The sequence below is a fragment of the Typopeltis vanoorti genome, chromosome 9 (genome assembly GCF_054136105.1).
Source record: "Typopeltis vanoorti isolate ZY-2024b chromosome 9, IOZ_Tvanoo_1.0, whole genome shotgun sequence".
NCBI classification, from domain to species: domain Eukaryota; kingdom Metazoa; phylum Arthropoda; class Arachnida; order Uropygi; family Thelyphonidae; genus Typopeltis; species Typopeltis vanoorti.
In genome coordinates this window covers 144,721,542-144,736,977 of record NC_143557.1, presented here as the reverse complement: position 1 = coordinate 144,736,977, position 15,436 = coordinate 144,721,542, and the positions used below count along the sequence as shown (strand labels likewise).

The 15,436-nt window shown below is 37.3% G+C and overlaps 1 protein-coding gene across 1 annotated transcript in view; it reads left to right on the top strand.

The window, feature by feature from the left end:
* The window catches only part of Rab2 (RAS oncogene family member Rab2), a 197,406-nt gene that overhangs the window by 139,214 nt on the left and 42,756 nt on the right, over positions 1 to 15,436 (top strand). The window lies entirely within an intron of this gene.

Sequence of the window (15,436 nt, the reverse complement as noted above, 5' to 3'; positions counted from 1 at the left end):
GCCATTGCGTCCCATAGTGGATGGCATTGATTCCCCCACATATAAATTAGCCAAACATTTAGCCAAAACGCTCACACACTACACTGGCAACACACCATCACACATAAAAAACTCGGCCCACTTTAAAGCCAGTATAGAAAACCTCACACTCCAACACACTGACATAATGGTCAGTTTTGACGTCTCCTCCCTATTCACTAATGTCCCACTCAAAGAAAGGAGTTCATCCAAGGCAAGCTCAAGGCTGATCCTTGGATCAGCCTTGAGCTCATCCAAGCCCAGTTTCCTCCCGATATCTCAGCCCTATTTCAGTTCACAATGAACTCAGGCTATTTCGTTTGGCAAGGAAAGTTCTACAAACAGATATAGGGGACAGCCATGGGTTCACCACTTTCCCCACCCTTGGCCAATTTGTTTATGGAGACATTTGAAGAGAATGCCTTAAACTCCACCCCACAAAACCCCACTATTTGGCTTCGTTATGTGGATGATGTGTTTGCTATTTGGCCACATGGCTCAGACACACTCCACTCCTTCCTAACACACTAAAACAACCAACATCCCGGAGTCCAGTTCACCTTAGAAAAAGAGGAAAACAACACCGTCCCCTTCCTAGACACTTTAATCACCCGCCAGCTTGATGGATCTTTGGTTTTCTCTGTTTACAGAAAACCCACCCACACTGGCAGATACATTCACCAGCAATCCCCCCCCCCTCACAACAATATGGGGTGATAAAAACACTATATAACAGGGCAAAATTAATCTGCTCAGATGACAAGGCCCTGACTATGGAACTAAACCACATCCTCAACACTTTCTTAGCCAGTGGCTATAACCCCAAAAAAATCCAAAAAATACTAAAACCTGTAAACCACAACCCCCCCCCCTCCCCCCCTCCACAATAAAGACTACACCAAGTCTATCACTATCCCCTATATCCAGGGCACCTCTGAAAAAATAACTAATATCCTCAAAAAATATGACCTTACTTCCTGTTACAGACCATATAAAAAGTTGGCATCCCTTATCCGCTCTACCAAAGACCAACTACTTCCCCTAGACCTACCTGGTGTATACCAGGTCCCTTGCAGCTGCAAATTGTCCTACTTTGGCCAAACAGGCAGAACAACAAATATCAGGATTTCAGAACACCAAGACTACATCCGGTTTCACTAGTACAGCCGCTCTGGGCTGGCAGACCATGCCTTAGATACCCACCATAAAATTCGTTGGAAGAAAACAAAAATAATCCATCGCAGCAAGTTTAAATACAAAAGATTATTCAAAGAATCTTCAGCAGCTCTAAAAAACATTCCTAACCTCAACAAATTTGGGTGCATGAAACTGCTCCAAATTTGGGAGACTTTCATTATGAGAACTTCAGCCCAACTGCCAAGACTACCAAATTAGCCCACAAGAGGGCACCATTAGGACTTTAGGAACAAAATTAGTTTCTTACTTTCTTTCTCATTTGCTTTGTTAGTTCCTTAGTGCACATACCATATCTTTATGTTCCTGAAGATGGCAATGTGACATTGCCGAAATATAGAAGTGATTCATTAAAGTTATCTTTAATTAATATACTTTATATGCGTTGTTAATTCCGTAAATTAATTACCAGTTATGTCTAACCAACGTATAAGTCTTACTACTAGAGAAAAGAGTGCTATAAAAGGAATTAGAAATGATAAAGATGACATGAAAACTGGAGACATCCTTGATGGTATGGAGTAATTACTTCGAAAAATTGCTAAATGAAACAATCAGTGATAGCACCAGTGGTAAAAATCACTCAACAGACATGCAATCAGGAATTCATATCCATACTTGAACTAGAAAAAGCCATCAAAAGCCTGAAATGTGGAAAGGCAGCAGGAGTAGATGATATTCGATCAGAAATGCTGAAGTATGGTCATATAAGCTTACGAGACAACTTCGAGCTATAACATGGAACAAATGGGTGGGCTGGGTGGGTTTCTATTTTATACTATTTAAATATACTTTGGTTGGGGTTCTTCCCAGCGAAGGTGCCAGTCCCTTCCCTCGGTTCTGTTCACCTCGTCGTCCCAAGTGATGTTAGAGTTAGTCTTTGGACAGCTTGGTGAGACAGGAGGTTAGTATCTATATATAAAGGGAACTTAAATTAAACTTTTAGTTATTTATACCTCCTAGTTATAGTTGGCAGTTACTTCTGCGTAAGGTTAGTGGAAAGGAAAAATTAAGTATAAATATAAAGTTGGGATAAGTTTATAATTAATTATTATTTTTTTTTTATCGTTGATAAAATTACTTAATATTGCGTGGTTTTGTTTGCCTTGCGTATTTTAGTGTGTCTATTTGTGTGTTTTTGGTGTGTTATAACTTATTATTTGATAAAACACGTTGCAATAATTATGGCACCTGTACGAAGGAAAATGGCGGCCAGTAATGATGGTTCGCCATCTTTATCAAAGAACGGTAGTATAAAAGAAATGAGTCAGTGTACTAGCTGTGAAATGTACGCTTTACGAAGTGCGGTCGGAGTGTGGATAGATGATAATAAAGGATTGAATGTGTGTAGAAAATGTAGGGAGAATAAGGAATTGAAGTGTATTTCGGATCGTGAGTGTGATAATTTTGTCAAACTTCAGAATGAAGAAAATAGCGATATGACAAGAAACGACAAGGTTGCACATGAGAATTATGAGAGTGTGAATGATAGTATTAATGGTTTCTCAGAGAATAAAAAAGATGAGATAGATGCATTGAGTGAGATCGCGTTGTTGAATGGTGCGATAGAAAGGGCAAAACAGCAGCTAGAGTGCATGAACAAAAGTCTACTGAATGAACCAACCAGTAATAAAAGGTATGACAGGAAAAATAGGCGTATGAATGTGAACATGAACAAAATGAAGGATAGAGTGCTGTATGGAGACTCGTTAGTACGAGGTGTGTTAGTAGAGGATTTGACAAAATCGTACCAACCTGGTGCGACCATAAAGGATGTAACTGAGTCTATTAGAGAGCAAAAGGAAAGGGTGAAAGAAATGATTGTTGTGGCAGGTATGAATGATTTGAAAGGAGATAAAATGGAAATGATAGAAGACCTGAATGAATTGTTTGAGGTAGTAAAAGAAAAGAGTGAGAGAGTTAGAATGATTAGTCTTTTGCCACGGTATGACAGTGAAATGTTTAAAAGGAGGGCCATAATTGTGAATGACTTTATGCGTGGGTTATGTATGACGAGTGGTGTGGAATGAGTTTGATGGGCGAAAGGATCTATATAAGATGGATGGCCTGCATTTGAATGGTTATGGTGTAAGAAGACTTGAGAGTGTGTTGCTGAATGTAGTGGATGTGCAAATTCAGGGAAACTAGATTTGTTAGGGGGGGGGTGGGGGAGTAGATATACAGTCCTTAGGGAGGCAGTTGAATGTAAGAATGAATATAATATGCTAGAGCAAATAAGGACAACAAACCAGAGTGGAATAGTTAATATAAGGCATCAAGGCAGGGTTGGGGCTAATGGGGGTCTTAAATTCATGTACACTAATACTAGGAGTATTAGGAACAAGAAGAAAGAGTTTTTGGCCATGGTTGGCACTTCCAGACCACAGGTTATTGGTATTAGTGAAACATGGCTGACTGTAGATGATATAGCTAGTGGGATTAAATGTGATGGGTATAGTGTGTTCAGGAATGACAGAGAGAATAAAATGGGGGGAGGAGTATTGTTGATGACAGCTGATGAGCTACAGCCAAGGAGAATAGAAGTTGAATTGCAGGATAGAGAAAAGAGCACATTTGAGGCCATTTGGTGTGAGATTGTGGCTACCAGAACTAAATATACAATTGGGTGCTGTTATAGACCAGGTGATGGAAAAGATGGTGGTGACAGTATGCACAAGCAAATAGAAGAAATGAGTGGAAGGAGGGTGATTATTATGGGAGATTTCAACTATGGTCGCATTGATTGGAGTGAGGAGAGGACACACGGGAGGAAGGAATTGGAGTTTATGCGGTTATTAAGGGATAACTATCTGCGACAGCATGTAATGGAAAATACTAGGGGTCAGAGAGTGCTTGACCCAGTAATTACATCTGAGGATTTGGCTGTAACAAATATGACCACATTGCCACCAATTGGTGAGAGTGATCATAGGGTCTTGACTTGGGAGGTGACTAAAGGTGTGGAATTTTCACTTAAGACAGGATACAGGTGGAATTATCGGGCGGGAAAGTATGACAAGCTTAGGAGTTTGATTGGCTCAGTGCCATGGCATGTACAACTGCAAGGACTAGAAGTTGATAGTGCATGGGAGGTAGTTAGGAAGTGCTTGCATGAAGCAATGGCTGACTGTATACCTAGAGTCCGAATAATAAATCAATTAGGGGTTAAATGGATGAATAACACCATTAAGCTTGAGCTGCAAAAAAAGAAACAACTATGGAGGGAATTTAAGGAGAAAGGTGACCGGCAGGCACATGAACAGTATAAAGTGCAGGCCAGAAGGGTGACGAGTGTAGTAAGAAAAGCAAAAAAGGATTACGAAAGAACATTGGCTATGCAGGCTAAAGAGAATCCTAAACAGTTTTTTAGATATGTAGCAAGTAAAAGGAAAAATGTACATGGCAGAATGATTTTAAAGAATGCCGATGGTAGGGAGGTAACTGAATCAGTTGATATAGTTGTGTTACTGAGTGAGCACTTTGCAAGTATATATCATCCAGGTGGTAACATTGCAGAAACGAATAAGCCAGTATATTATACCGGAATTGTGGTGAATGAAGTGGAGGTGAGTAGCTGTTGCATAACCTCAATGGCAATACATCCGTGGGATTGGATGGTATATCAGCTCGTGTAGTACGAGAAGCAGCTAAAGAATTGTCAGTACCCTTGACCATTTTGTTTAATTTGAGTCTCGGGTCCGGGTTAGTCCCGAGCGGGTTGAAGGAGGGGAAAATAGTTCCACTGCATAAAGGTGGTTCCAAGACTGCTGTTGTAAATTACCGACCGATTAGCATATCAGGAATCATTGTCAAGGTCTTAGAGAAATTAGTCAAGAAAAGAATACAGGATTGGATAGATGAAAATGGGATATTGTATGGGGGACAACATGGTTTTGTGAAGGGTATATCATGCCTCAGTAACTTGCTCACGTTTTATAACACAGTGACGGCTGAACTGGATAGGGGTAATGGGTTTACAATGATACTACTGGACCTTTCCAAGGCCTTTGATAGGATACCACATGGAACCCTAATCAGTAAACTGGAGCAGATGGGGGGGGATAGATATTGGGTTGGTAAGATGGATAGGAGGGTGGTTGAAGGAGAGATACCAGAGAGTGGTTTATTCAGGAGTGGAGTCAAAAAGACGCCTTGTGAGTAGTGGAGTGCCGCAGGGCTCTCTTCTTGGACCACTGCTTTTCAATTTGTTCATCAATGATATTGGAAAGGATCTGAGAGGAAGTGTTCACTTGTTTGCTGATGATGCAAAGTTGGGTAGAGCAATTGTGAGTGCACAGGATGTCAAAATTTTACAGGATGATTTGGATAGTTTGGAGGACTGGGCTAGGAAAAATGGATGTCAATTTAATGTGGCAAAGTGTAAGGTTATGCACTTTGGGGTGAAAAGAATAGCAGCAGTATATCGCATTGGTGGAACCATACTCCAGGAGATTGATGAGGCCAGGGATTTGGGAGTGTTGGTGGATAGGGAGTTGAAGTTTAGGGGGCACATTGCAAAAGTGACTAAAACAGCTCACCAAATCACTTGGCTTCTGAAAAATACTTTAACATGCAGAGACGAACAAGTTATTGTTCCTCTGTATCGAGCCTTGATAAGACCCCATCTGGACTTCTGTGCCCAGCTATGGGCACCAGGGTTTCTTCGTGATGGGGAGGAAGTGGAGAGGGTCCAGAGACGAGTGACCAAGATGATAGCAGGACTGTGGAATGAACCTTATGAGAATAGGTTGAGGATTTGTGGGTTGCAGAAATTGGACGATAGGCGAAAGAGGGGGTGATATGATTGAGACATTCAAATTACTGAAGGGTTTTTATAAGATTGATCCAGAAGATATTTTTGAAAATATGACTGGTGGTGGGAGGACTAGGGGCCATGCATGGAAGCTGGGCAAGAGCGTGGTTGACAAGGGTGTTAGAGCTAGGTTTTTTACTTGGAGAGTGGTGAATGAGTGGAATAAGCTTCCAGAGTCTGTTGTGAGTGCTACGACCGTGAATGAGTTCAAGGCAAGATATGATAGATACTGTGTGAATGTTGAATAGTTGTTCCAGACATGATGTTAGGGCCTCCCTCGATGGGTCTGTCAACTCCTTGGAGTTTCCCGGAACAATAATAATAATAAAAAGGAATTGAGTAGTAAGGAAATAAATGCTGCATGGGGAACTTACAAAGAAATACATAATAGCATCAATGTACTAATGTATCCCAATGGCCAAAAGGCTGAATATGGTTGGTGTAAAATGGATGAATGTGGAACTTAAGCATGAAATCTGGAAAAAGAAAGTCCTTTGGAGGAAGTACAAGATGAATAATGGTAATCAGTCACATGAAGAATATAAAGAGCAAGCCAGGAGAGTGACTCAGTTAGTAAGGAAAACAAAAGTAGAGTATGAGCAGAAATTGGCAAATCAGGCTAAGAAAAACCCTAGAGAGTTTTTTAGATATGTGGCAAGTAGAAGGAAGAAAGATCATGGAAAGATAAAGTTAAGGAATGAAAGTGGTACAATGGTAACTTCTGCAGAAGACATTGTTGAGGTATTCAGTGATCAATTTATAAGTGTGTTTCATCCTGATAAGGGTGGAATCATGAGGAACTTAAGTGTAGAGGACATAGGAGAGGATAGCTTAATTGTGAGTGAGCAGGAGGTATTTGATGAAATAAATAACCTTGATGTTAATAAGGCGATAGGATTTGATGAAATATCACTATGCATCTTAAGAGAATGTTCCAGGGAACTGGCATGTAGCATTGGCATGCCTGTTTTAACAAGAGTTTTGCAACAGCACAGGTTCCAAGGGAGTGGAAGGAGGGTAAAATTGTTCCACTGCATAAAGGTGGTGATAAGGCTGTAGCTTCAAATTATAGACCGATCTGTATATCTGGAGTTGCGGTGAAGGTCCTAGAGAGATTGGTGAGAAGTAGGATACAGAAATGGATTGATAACAGTATTCTCTGTGGTTATCAGCATGGGTTTGTTAAAGGGAGATCATGTTTCACTAACTTACTTATGTACTATAACAAGGTGACAAATACCTTGGACAGAGGAGATGCATATACAAAGGTGTACTTGGATTTTGCAAAGGCTTTTGATAGACTGCCACATGACAAACTCTTAATTAAATTAAAAGAGATGGGATTGGATAACAGACTTCTGTGTTGGATCAGTGACTGGCTCTCAGATAGGTATCAGAAAGTTGTATATGGGGGTGCAGTATCTTGAAACAGAAAGGTCACCAGTGGTGTGCCACAGGGGTCGGTTTTGGGGCCATTGCTGTTCAATTTGTATGTGAATGATATTGGGTTGGGTTTCACTAGTGATATCCAGCTATTTGCAGATGGTGCAAAACGGGGAGAGCAATGCACAATCAGGCTGATGTTAATGCCTTACAAGAGGACTTGAATAGATTGCATAAATGGGCAGGTATGTGGAACTATCAGTTCAGTGTTGCCAAGTGTAAGGTTTTGAGATTTGGTAAGCAACGATGGGATGCCTACACTTGGTTGGGAATCTTTAACAGAAGTGGAGGAGATGAGAGATCTAGGTGTGATGGTGGACAAGGACCTGAAATTCAGGAACCACATTGCACAGGTTGTGAAGACATCACATTGAATAATGGCAATGATGCTGAGAACCCTGACATGCAAAAATAGAGAGGTTATGATTCCATTTTATAAGGCCTTGATCAGGCCTCATATGGATTATTGTGCACAGATTTGGTCGCTGAGTTTTCATGGTGATGAGGATATGTTGGAAAGGGTACAGAGAAGATTCACAAAGGTAGTCAGTGGTCTTTGGAATGTGGAGTACGAGGACAGATTGAGGGAATGTGAGTTGCAGGGCCTCGTGAATAGGAGGAGGAGGGGGGGGGATATGATTGAGACATATAAACTGGTCAGGGGTTGTTATCAGGTAGATATGGAAGAGATTTTTCATAGAATCGGAGAGGGAAGTAGAACAAGAGGCCATTGCTGGAAGCTGTATAAGGAGAGTGTGTGAGAAGCAGGTTCTTTGCATGGAGGGTGGTTGGTGAGTGGAATGCATTGCCTGAGTGTGTTGTGAATGTGGACACATTGAATCAGTTTAAGACTAGGTTGGATAAGCATTGTATGCAATAGTGAGTACCTCCCACGATGAGTCTCTGACTCCATGGAGGTCAGGTGTTGATGATAATAATAATAAAAGGCTTGCAGTGGCTACACTGCATAGTTCAGTGTAGCCACTGAATTACAGCTTATGGAAAGGAAGCTTGAAGAATAAGCTAGATTCAGGCCAAATAGGGGCTGTTAGGATCAGATTTTCACTTTATTGCAAATAGTTGAGAAATCATTGGAATATAACAAAGATCTGTATTTAAGTTTTGTAGACTTGCAAAAGGCATATGACAAGGTGCCAAGAGAAAAGCTCTTCAAAATGCTAGTTATATGGGGCATTATATCAAGCAATACTTAGTCTTTATTTGAGTTGTGAGTCAGCAGTTAGAATTGAAGGAAAGTACAGGAAGATGGTTTGATATTAAATCTGCTGTCAGACAAGGATGTACATTATCCCTTCTGTTATTCATTATCTGTATGGATCATATTATGAAGGAAAGCGGTGTTAAACCTGATATCAAAATTGAAGATTAATCTCCAATTTTGATTTACTTTATGCATATGATGTTGATACTTTTAAATAAATCCAATATAAGGCTGTAAAATTCCCTGACTAAATTGAATAACTGCTGTAATAAATTTGATATGAAAATCTGCAATAACAAGACAAAGCAATGAAAATAAGCAGAAACATTGAAAATATTAACTACTTTGTGAATGGAGAACCCATAGAACAAGTAAAACATTTCAGATACTTAGACACAATTTTTAGTGAAGACAGTAAATTAAATATGGAAATAGACAACAGAATCGATGATGCTGATATGTAGGAAGTCAACTGAATAAATTTATATGAAATAAGAGAGAAATTAGTCAAAACACTAAATTAGCCATGTACAAAACAGTGTTCAAACCAATTTTATCTTATGGATCTGAGAACTGGGTCAGAAGTAAAACACTTGACCAAAGACTAGAGACCGTAGATATGAGAGTCTGAGAAAGATTAGGCGCATGAACAAATGGCATCAAAGCAATATCATATTAAAAACGAGGATAATAGGAAAGAACTTGGCATTGTCAGCAGAGCTAATCTCAGGTGGTGGTCACTTAAACAAAATGGGAGAGAAAGATTAGGCAAACGTTTTCTGTGCCTGATTGACAGGAAAAGACCCAGAGGAAGACCAAGATATAGGTGGATTGATACAGTAAAAAGTGCATTAGAAGACAGAAATATAAGATCTGACAATGTTGGACTCTTGACAGATAACAGACTGATTTGGAGGAAAATTGTTGATTAGTTAGTAATGATGCAAGTTATTTATGTAGTACTATCAAATATCCTGTACGCACCTTGAGGGAACATGTCAGGAATTGATGATGAACTTTAACTCTGTCTACCACCACTCCTAAATCTCTAGCTTCATCTATTTCCTGGAGTATATTGCCATCAATTTGATACATGGATTGTAATCTCTTTATCCCAAAATGCATAACTTTACATTTCTCGACATTAAACTTGCACCCATCAACTTTTGCCCATACTGTGACAGCCTATTTAAATTGTCCTGCAAGGTATCCACATCACCTTGATTAACTATTACTTTTCCAAATTTTGCATCATCAGCAAACAACTGTATATTTCCTTTCAGGTTATTTCCTATATCATTTATGTACAAATTAAACAGCAATAGTGCCAGCACTGAACCTTGCAGCACACCACTAGTCTTCTGTTTTCCCCTCGATTCTGCCCTCCATATACCACTTTTTGATATGTCCAGCTGCCACACTCTTATCCACTTAACCCATGTCACATCCATCCTCATTTGTTCTAATTTGCATAACAGAGTTCCATGTGGTATTCTGTCAAATGCTTTTGTAAAATCCAACAAATTATTGTTTTGCCATTTCTTTTATTCATCTCATCTGTTAATCTAATTTAAAAAGTTAGTAAATTACTAAGGCATGACTGACCCTTCACAAAGCCATGTTGACCCTCATACAGTATCTTTTTATCCTCCATATTTTTATCTACCCATTCTTGAATTCTCTATTTTACCCATTTTTCTAGTACTTCTAGTACACCATGCTTGAGATACTAATTGGTCTATAATTTGCTACTGTAATCTTAGAACTGCCCTTATGCAAAGGAATTATTTTGCCCTCTTTCCACTCCCTTGGAACTCTACCAGAGCTGAGAATGAAAGATCTTAGTCAGAGGCATTGCCTCTGACTAAGATCCCTTGCACATTCTCGTAAAACCCTAACTGATACTCTATCCAATCCCATATCTGTATTTACATTGAAATTTTGCAATATCCTAAGAACCTCCAATTCATCCACCTCTTTTCCCGCGTTAGTGTCTGTCATATAGGTTAAAGCAGTAACGTCACTAGGATGATATATCCTTCATTGTGGTCACTAGGATGATATATCCTTCATTGTGGTCACTCAGTAACTCAATTATTTCATCTGCTTCTGTCTCCTCATGATCATCATCACTCATTAAGGTTAATCTTCCATAGTCATTCTTCCCTTGCTATATAACAAAAGAACTATTTGGGATTTCCTTTGGCCTACTCGACTAGTTTCTTCTCATATTCTGATTTTGCCTTCCTTTCCATGCTAGTCACCTTTTTTGCCTTTTCCTTGTGCTGTTCACAAGTTTGCTGATCACCTTTCTCTTTATATACCCTCAACAGCATTTTCTTCTTTTGCGACTCGTTCTTAATGATATTAATCATCCATCCATTTAACTCCCACCCTATTAACCCTCCTTATCCTAGGTATACAATTTAATGCTGCTTCCTCTAGATAACCCTTAACTAAATCCCATGCACTGCTAACATCCTTATCCTGCAACTTTTTTTGTTATGGTACAGATTTAAGCTTCTTCTTAAGCATGTCATAATCACCTGCCTTGTAGTTCCACAATGTCCCTTGATAGAATATTCCTCATGTTTTACAATCTCCCAAGTTAAGACTGCATGGTCACTTTCACAATTGGAGGCAATGTTGTCTCCTTTGTTATGGAAAGCTCCTCTGATCCTATGACCAGGTCCAGTACTCTCCCACCCCTAGTCCCTTTCATCACATGTTGCCTTAAGTAATTATCTCTCAGCAGGTGTATAAATTTTATTTCCTTTTGGGCAATAGGATCTTCTGTAATTATTTTGTATGTATTGGTATCATTGCATTACATACTTCACTCTGCTTTTGTATTATCTAACATTAGTAGCAACCTGAAACTTTAGTTTCAGAAAAATCTAATTTCTAATATACTGTTCTTTCGCTCTTTCATTACCCCTTCCCAATTGGTTACTAAATTCAATTTCACATATACACACAAAACTGAACAGTTTGCCACTCTCTGCAATCACTTCCATTCACCTATGCAAACAAGAATACACAAACATGATTTAAAATTCTTTAAGTAGAAATTTTCTATATATTCAATTTTTTAAGAAATGCCTTTCACACAACATAATTCCAAAATTTGCTAAAGTATATGGTAACAAATCTATTCCTGGCAACAAATAACTTGTTTGTGCACCTCAAAATCTCTAATAAAATAAGGAAGTGATAGCATACTTAAACACAGACATAGCACAAATTAAACTTGATAATAACCCCCAAAAAAATCATTTTTTTAAAAAATGAACAATATAATTAAACTATAATTTTTTTTAAAATTTTTATATACATTTTTTGATGTTTTACTATCAGTTTTTGATGTTTTGTCAATTATTACGTGTTATAATTGACAAAAGTAATTGCCACAATAAAATTCAAGACATTTTCAATGATACCAACACTTTATAGAGGACTCTACACACAATATCATAAAACAATGGAAAAAACTTTTACATGAATTTAAATAAGAAAAATTAGATAAATATGCTATTAAAAAACTTGCTCATCTTCCTACTATATTTAGCCAAGTTAAAAAATACACAAACCTGGCCATCCTGTATGTCTCATATTTTCATATAATAAAACCATCACATCTCCTTATCCAAATTTATTTCTTGACTCATTAAACCATTAATAAGAAATTCATAAATTTATTATTGAAAATACCAAATGATCTCTTCAATCAAATAACCCATTATACCACTTGATGGTGTTCTTTCTTCCTTTGATGCCCCTGATATACCAATGTTGACATAACCAAAACTCTAGACAACCTTCACATATTGCTTATACATGACAGCCTATCTATCCTCTTCTGATATTCTTTCAATGATTGTAGTTATAATTTCAGCAAATTTCTTTAAGTATAATGACAACTATAAATTTTCTAAATTTGACTCCCACAGATCTGATCATTCTATTAGTACTAAGGTATACCATAAACCTATCAGCATTGGAAACTACTTATATTTCTCCTCTTTCATCCTTACTATATCAAAATAGCAGGCATTTTAACACAGTTCATTAACAGTGAAGAATTTATGGAGACACATCACGTCTCCCTTGTTAACCAAAAAAAAAATGAAATTGGCTTGGTTAAATTGGTGCAAAGAGCATGCCAAATGGACCACAATAAGTGGAAAAGTAATTTTTTTCTGATGAGAAAAAGTTTAACCTGCAGGGTGCCGATGGCAGATAGTTCAAAGATGATCAGGGGAAACCTGACCGGCTGATGTCAATCATATGATCTGGAGCTGCATGTCTTATCATCATGTTGGTCGTTTCACAAAAGGTTCAGTGAATGTACCAGAAAATTTTAGAATTGCTGCCTACTATCAGAGACCACTTTATCATAATGAAGAACTGCATCTTTCAAGATGGCTCTGTCCCTTTTCATAGGGTAAAAAGTGTAAGCAATGCTATTATAAAACCATAAAATGTACCATATGGATTGAGTTTAGTACTTAAAAAAGCTTTGGTTTTTGTTGCAGGTTAATAAGTGGCTCAATGAACACTCATTCAGTGATTACAGTGGTCAGGAAACAGTCCAGATTTCAATTCCATTGAGTATTTTTGGTACCAAATGGAGACTGAAATACACAAGAAGACAAAAACACTTTGGCAGCTTCAAGAAGCCATTATAAGGAGTATGGAACCATGAAATGACAGTTACATCCATCAAGAAATTGATTTTGTCAATGCCCTTCTGATGCCAAGCTGTAATAAAGACAAGAGGAGGACCCAGAAAGTACTTAACAGCAAAAATTGAATTTTTAGCTTTGAATGTTAGTAAAACCATGCAAAATTTAGTTGAACTAAATTGTAATACCGGTATTTGTTTTTCCAGTGAAATTATCACATTCACTCCATTTTGAAATATTTGTCAAGTTTGTTGTCATTTCCAAATTATGTCAATTCTTGTACTAAAAAAGAGCCAAATATTAATCAAAAATAAAAATGTTATATTACCTTTTTCATTATTTGTGACAATTATTGTGTTATCCTTTTCATTATTTGTGACAATTATTGTGTTATCCTTTTCAAATAGGCATTCAAATTTAATTACCAAAAGAACATAGTTAAAAAAAAAAACAAGGTGATGCAATTTCCATGAACATGAGTGTAACTAAAAAAGAACATCTTCCTTTCATGCTTTCACTCCAAAGCAACTTACCATTCTAAAATTGTAAATATGAGTATATGAGAAAGCCATCAAACACAACTTCAAATATTCAAATTACAGAATAGCCTTGGCTATAAGCAACAGGGTACAAAATTTAATAAAACATAAACCCACAATATCTCAGACAAATGTTTTACTGTGGTGGCACAATGTTGCTTATAAGGTTTATTGCCTATCAAGATGAAGTACCTGCTGCAACAGATCCACTATTTGCTGTTTAAAAGTCTTGTTTAATGGAACAGTATCGAGATTACAATATCCCATTCCAGAATATTAAATATACCACCACTTACACAAACACACTAATAATATCAACAATTCCATTACAGGAATATCATTCCATGTAATACAATGTAATTGTATTGCACTACCCTAAATTGATAGTTACAATCATTGATTTCCAAGATAATGAAATGAAACTAAATTACATTGTTCCACATCTCTAGCAATAAGAACCATTCAGGATGCTGTAAACAAAAAGACTTTATCTAATTTTGCCCCTTAGCAATGTTTTTATGTTGTTCCCACCCCCAAAAGGTTATTTGCAAACCTATGGTATATTTTGTACTTTGAGTAGTCTAAGGAAATTTTTTATTTTTGGTATTTTTTTTAATTTTATTTTTACATAATTCTGGTAATCCTTCTCTAGAAACTAAACATGGAACTTTTTAATCACTTCAGGCCTCCAATTAAAATAAGTTACTTTCATTAATTTCGAACTTCTCATTACTCTTGGACCAACCAAACTCCTCTTAATACATAATCTTAACCATGGGGACTCAAGATCAGTTTTGTGCTGTTTATAATCTGATGATGTTTCCTATGAAACAGTGAGCACTACCATCATGGTGCTGATCTTGTATAGATTTCAAGATTCTGCTCTTTTTTGTTCTTTAATTCTTGGTTTTAAAAAATTTTTTAATTTTTAAAATTTATAGTTTGATTTACCATTTTTCTTGTTTATTGATCTTATTTATTATTATTATTATTATGTGACACTTCCAGGGAGTCCAAAGACTCATTGAGGGAGAGTGTGCCAACAGCATCGAACGATTGACCCCATTCCAACTACTAACTGCGTTCAAACTTGCTTAACGTTTTGTGAGCCATTAGTTGTAGAGGCTCTACCAAACAACCAAACTTTGCTGGCATTTAGGAATAATTATCAACACTATTCTCTTACTACATGTTCTTCGCTCAGTCAACTTTGGCTCCAGATATTTTGTCGTCCTTGCATCTAAAAATATACAACCAGATATGTCTTTTAAAATTACTCTTCAGAGCTAATTATTTTATATTAGTCTTTTAACTTAGACTCTGGTCAGAGATACTGGTTCTATTACATCCTAATCTCTGTTGTTTTGTATTAATATTGTAGTTCTGTTAACAGATAAAGGAAACATGCAAAGAATTATGTATTGACTGCAAGGGATTGGAGCAATCATTATGATTTATTTTTCAGGATTTACCAGGATGATGTGGATTCCTAATTTCATAATTAGTGGTATATTCAGAAATG